This window comes from Chinchilla lanigera, unplaced genomic scaffold (assembly GCF_000276665.1).
Source record: "Chinchilla lanigera isolate Chin_1 unplaced genomic scaffold, ChiLan1.0 scaffold00013, whole genome shotgun sequence".
NCBI lineage: Eukaryota > Metazoa > Chordata > Mammalia > Rodentia > Chinchillidae > Chinchilla > Chinchilla lanigera.
In genome coordinates this window covers 6,820,225-6,825,180 of record NW_004955414.1, presented here as the reverse complement: position 1 = coordinate 6,825,180, position 4,956 = coordinate 6,820,225, and the positions used below count along the sequence as shown (strand labels likewise).

At 39.6% G+C, this 4,956-nt stretch overlaps 1 long non-coding RNA gene across 1 annotated transcript in view; it reads left to right on the top strand.

Moving 5' to 3' along the window:
- LOC102012627 overlaps nucleotides 1–4,956 on the top strand; it is a 133,161-nt gene that overhangs the window by 24,017 nt on the left and 104,188 nt on the right. The window lies entirely within an intron of this gene.

Sequence of the window (4,956 nt, the reverse complement as noted above, 5' to 3'; positions counted from 1 at the left end):
TTTTCCCTTCTGTCTTTTCTCCTTTCCCCTATCCCAGTTTCTCTTTCCTTTTGAACAGTTTCTTCCCATTTCCCAATATCTGGTATACATTGTGGATCTTATTTACTCTTTCAGCTTCTTACACTAGGGAGGCAATATGGTGTTTATACATGTGAGACTGATTTATTTCATTTATGAGTATGTTCTCAAATTACATCCATTTACCTATAAAAGTCTGCAGTTTATCCTTCTTTATAGCTGTGTAGTACTCCATTGTATACAAATACCACATCTTTTTAATCCATTTCTTAGTTGATGGGCATTTAGGTTGTTTCCAAGATTTAGCTATGACAAATTGCACTGCTATAAATATGGGTACACATATATCTCTGTGGTATGATGTTTTTATTTTTTCTGGGAAGATACTCAGAAGGGGAATAACTGGGTCAAATGGGACCTGTAATCCTAGTTTTTTGAGGAATCTCCACATTGATTTCCACAGTGGTTGCACCAGTCTCTACTCCCACCAGCAGTGGAGAAGTGTTCCTTTTTCCCCACAGCCCCTCCACCATTTGTTATTGGTTGATTTCTTGATGGCAGCCATTCTTTCCAGAATGAGATGGACTCTCATTGTTGTTCTAATTTGCTTCGCTTGAATGACCAGTGATGTTGTACATTTTTTTGTATATTTATTTGCTGTTTGTATTTCTTCATTTGAGAAGTGTGCATTTATCTCAGATGCACATTTTTGGATTGGGTCTTTAAATTTGAGGGGTCTGAGTTTTTTCAATTCTTTATATGTTTCAGATATAAACCCTTTGTCTCAGGGACTGTTGACTAAAATTTTTTCTTCTGTGGGTTGTCTTTTTACTCTGTTGGTGATTTCTCTTGATGTGCAAAAACTTTTTAATAGGATGAGATCCCAGTTTTTGATTCTTTGGAGTATTTCCTGTGCAGTTTGGATTTAGTTCGCGAAGTCTCTGCCTAAACCTATGTCTTTAAAGAAACACAGACTGATTATAAATTACTCTAGGTCCTAAAGCACTAAGATGTTCCTCTGCTTTGTTAGCCTTGACAGTGCTAGACAATTACTGGCCTGTGGGACATCTGGAAACTAGCTTGATTCTTTTTGGTCTCATGATAATATTATCCTAGTCACTACCAGAACAGCCTAAGGAAAGGTTTGGTGGGGTGATTGGACTATATTATACAGGGGACTTGAGCATGCATGAATTTTGGTATCCTCAGAGGTCCTGGAACCAATCCCCTTCAGATATGAGGGACACTCCATCAGTGCCTTGGAAGGAAAGCTGAAAGTCAAGAGAACTCAAAGGGTAGTGATTAAACAGTGACTTCATCTTTTAAAGCACAGCAGTGAGAAGAAACAACAGTTGAAGCCCACAGTGAACTACAGGGTGTGGGTAGAATAATTTACCCAATCACCACCAGCATGTTTTTCTCTTGTTCTTTTGCTTTTGCATTGTCATCTGCTCTTTCACTGTTTTTTCTGTTCCTTTGTCACATGTGTCTTACTATCTCCTTTTCTCCTCTTTCTGCCCCTTATCTAGCATTCTTTTCTCCTACCTCTTAGTCTTTTTCTTTGACTTTCATTTCTTCTCCCCTCTACTCCTGGTTTCACTGCTGTCCCATGTGTCCCATCCTCCATTCATCAGAAAGTCATCTTTTAAACTCAAAAATTAGCCCACATCTCTTTCTTGCTTAACCCAATCCTTTCCATAGTCTCTCACTGTACCTAGAACATAACATTTTTGCCACATCCAATAAGACCGTATATCAGCTGCCTCTGCCTACCTCTATAATCTCACCTTCCATTTCTCATCCTTTTGTTCAGTTCAATTCAACTACTTTGTACTTTTCTACTATCCCATGCTGCCTTGCACACGCCTTTGGATTGCTGTTCCCTCTACCTGATTAGGTTTTTCCCAGGCCATTTCATAGCTGTTTCCTCATCCTTCAGATCTCAGCTGTGTTCTCTCCTTCTCAGGGTAACCCTGTGTATTAAACTTTTATTTTTGGAGGGGGCTATTAGACGTAGCTTTTAAAATGCTGTGTGTTATGGTTTGGATTTTAAATGTACTCAAGAGCTGATGTGTTGAAGGCTCAGTCCCCAGTACAGTGGTGTTCAGAGGGAGGACCTTTGGACAGTGATTCTGTTATAGGGATCTGATCTCATGAGTGGAGTAGTCCATTTATGGGTTCATAGTTTAATGGGTTTGTGGGAGGCTCTTTGTTACACGAGCAAGTTCTTTCTGTGTATCCTGGCCCATATGATATGAGCAGCTCTCCTTCACCACATGTGCCCACCATGGTACTCTGCATTGCCACCAGCCCAGAAGTAATTGGACTGAGTGACTGTGGACTAAAACCTATGGAATCAGGAACCAAAATGAATATTTTATCCTTTTATTTAATGTTTTGTTTTTCTCTTGTTTATCTCGGGTATTTTATCACCATGACAGAAAGCAGACTCACAATATGCATCTATTACTTTTTAAATTAAGTTATCTATTATTTTTTTTTATTCTTTGTCTTTTTGAGACAGAGTTTCACTATGCACTTCAGGGTGGCCTTGAACTCACTTTGTGGCCAAGGCTGGCCTCAAACTCACAGTGATCCTCCTGCCTCAGCCTCCCATGTGCTGGGATTACAGGCCTGAGCCATCATGCCCAGTTTGTATCTATTACTTTTTAAATTAAGTTAAAAATAAATATGAATATAAACAAATTAAATACCCTCTCTAATCATTTTGTTTTGTTTTCTTTATCAAAGTCATGGTTATTTTCAAATTATTTTCTTTATTCATGTTTACTTCTTTATTATGTTTCCTACTACAATGTAAGCTACATGAAAGAAGGGATTTGTTTTACTGATCTCATGTCTGCCATTCTAGCTAATATGGCCAGCACCTACAAGGTATTTTGTATATAGTATACTCTCAATAAGTAGTTGCAAAGTGAATAGACTTCAGTCATCTAAGAGATGACTTTTGGCTGAGTATGGTCACGTGCATTCACTTGCAAAGAGTGTTTTAGTCAGACATTTTGTGCATATTGGATTTGGTTTATATGTTAAGATGTTGTTGCCAGTACCCATGCACATGATACAAATAGGAAAGTGTCAGCATTCATATACAGCCTATAAAAATGGCAAATTGTTTAGTATCTATTTCAGCATATAAGTGGTAAGGTTCACTGCAAAGCGAAAATTGAAAAGCAAAATTAACGTTGGTGTGGATCTGAAAGCTAATACCTGAGTGCTGTTTTCTAGGCAGTAGGAGACTGGGAATAATGGTTGATGCTGCAGGTGAAGCTAGAATGTGAGAATGCAATAGGATGGTCCTCAGTATAGTAAGAAGGAGAGAATAAGAGGTACAGTTGCCTAGAGACTAATATACTAATGTGATACGTGGTTATGAGAAAGTGATTAAAGAAGTGGTTTATAGTTAGGATTTTGAAAAATAATAGCTCTTGTTGATTGAGTGCTGTTGATGTGCCAGGCCACTATCTACAATTCTTACAGAAATTTCTAAGATAGGTATTTTTCTTTATTGCTGAGATATAATACTCGATACCCATAATTTAAAGGACTTTATCTTGCCTCACAGTTTGCAGAGGTTTCAGTCCATGGTCAGCTGGCTTCAAGGCAGGGTGACATCACACAGGGCATGGCAGAGGAAAATTGGCTCATGGCATCATGGACCAAGAAGCAGAGAGTTAAAGGCGGAGCTGAAAGGGAGAGGAGATAAACCCCTCCAGACCATGCCCCCGTGACCCTCCTCTTCCAGTCAGACCCCCCTCCTGATAGCAAACTAGCTGTGCTTCCCCTCAATCCAGTCATTTCCCAAAAGTCTCCCCTATTACTGCACAAGGCTTTGGGGACCATCTACATATAAACCATTATTTCCATATTTAACAAGTGAGTACAGCCAAGGATATAGCAGCGGCAGGTCACCTGCCTGGCAAGCACGAGGTCCAGAGTTTGATTCCTGGTTCTAAAAAAAAAACAAAAACAGGTGAGTAAATTGAAGGTCAGGAAGTTTAATGACTTACCAAAGCTATCTAGCTATGCAAAAAGTGGAGTGATGATTTAAATCAGATTTTTCAATCCTAACGCTGACATACTTTCCCCTGTACCACACTGTCTTCTTTGTAATGGTGCACTCCCATTGATTTCTGTGATTCCTGGCATCAGTTTTAGGGTACAGCATACTCACGGAATCATGCTTAGTTGGATAGGAAATGCCTCTGCTACCAGTGGAGAAGCAAAACTTCAGAGAAATGTCAAAGCCAAATTGGGCCCAAGGTTCATAGACTAGGTGGGTTTCAAGCCTTGCGCTCACACTTCTTTCTCCTTACTTCCTTTCCCAGCATTTATCTGCAGCTCACCTCCATCTCACCTCCAGTGTGGAAAGTATCTTCTACATGCTAATGAGAAAGTCATTCTAGCCATGGTGTGAGGAGAAGAAGCAACTCAGCAAAATCACTGCTGAGAGCCTGTGCAGGCTCAGACACGTGATCTGAGGAGCTGAGGTGTACGGCCCACAGAGAGAAAGAACTGGGTAAAATACAAAACTAAATAGGAGGATAAGCATAAGAAGAAAATCTTACTGACAGAGATGAATTAGTTACAGGACTCATTCCCCAAGGGAAGAGATTTGGCTCCATTCCCTGATACTCTCTGAGTAGAAACCTTGCTGTGAAGACAAGCTGGGGGAGGGGGAATCAATGACTAATAGGTACTTGCCACCTCGAGTTTTATGAAGATTAATGGGGCATTTTTGAATGGAGTAAAAAATAATAATAAAAATGGAGAAATGGGCTAAGGCATTGCAAAGATAAGGAGAAACAAGGCTTTTGGCTCTCAAACAATGAGAAAAATGATTTCTTCCAACTGGGAGATGCAGAGCTAATTATTTCATTATTTTGGATTCAGAATTCAGATTCTTCCATTTACCAA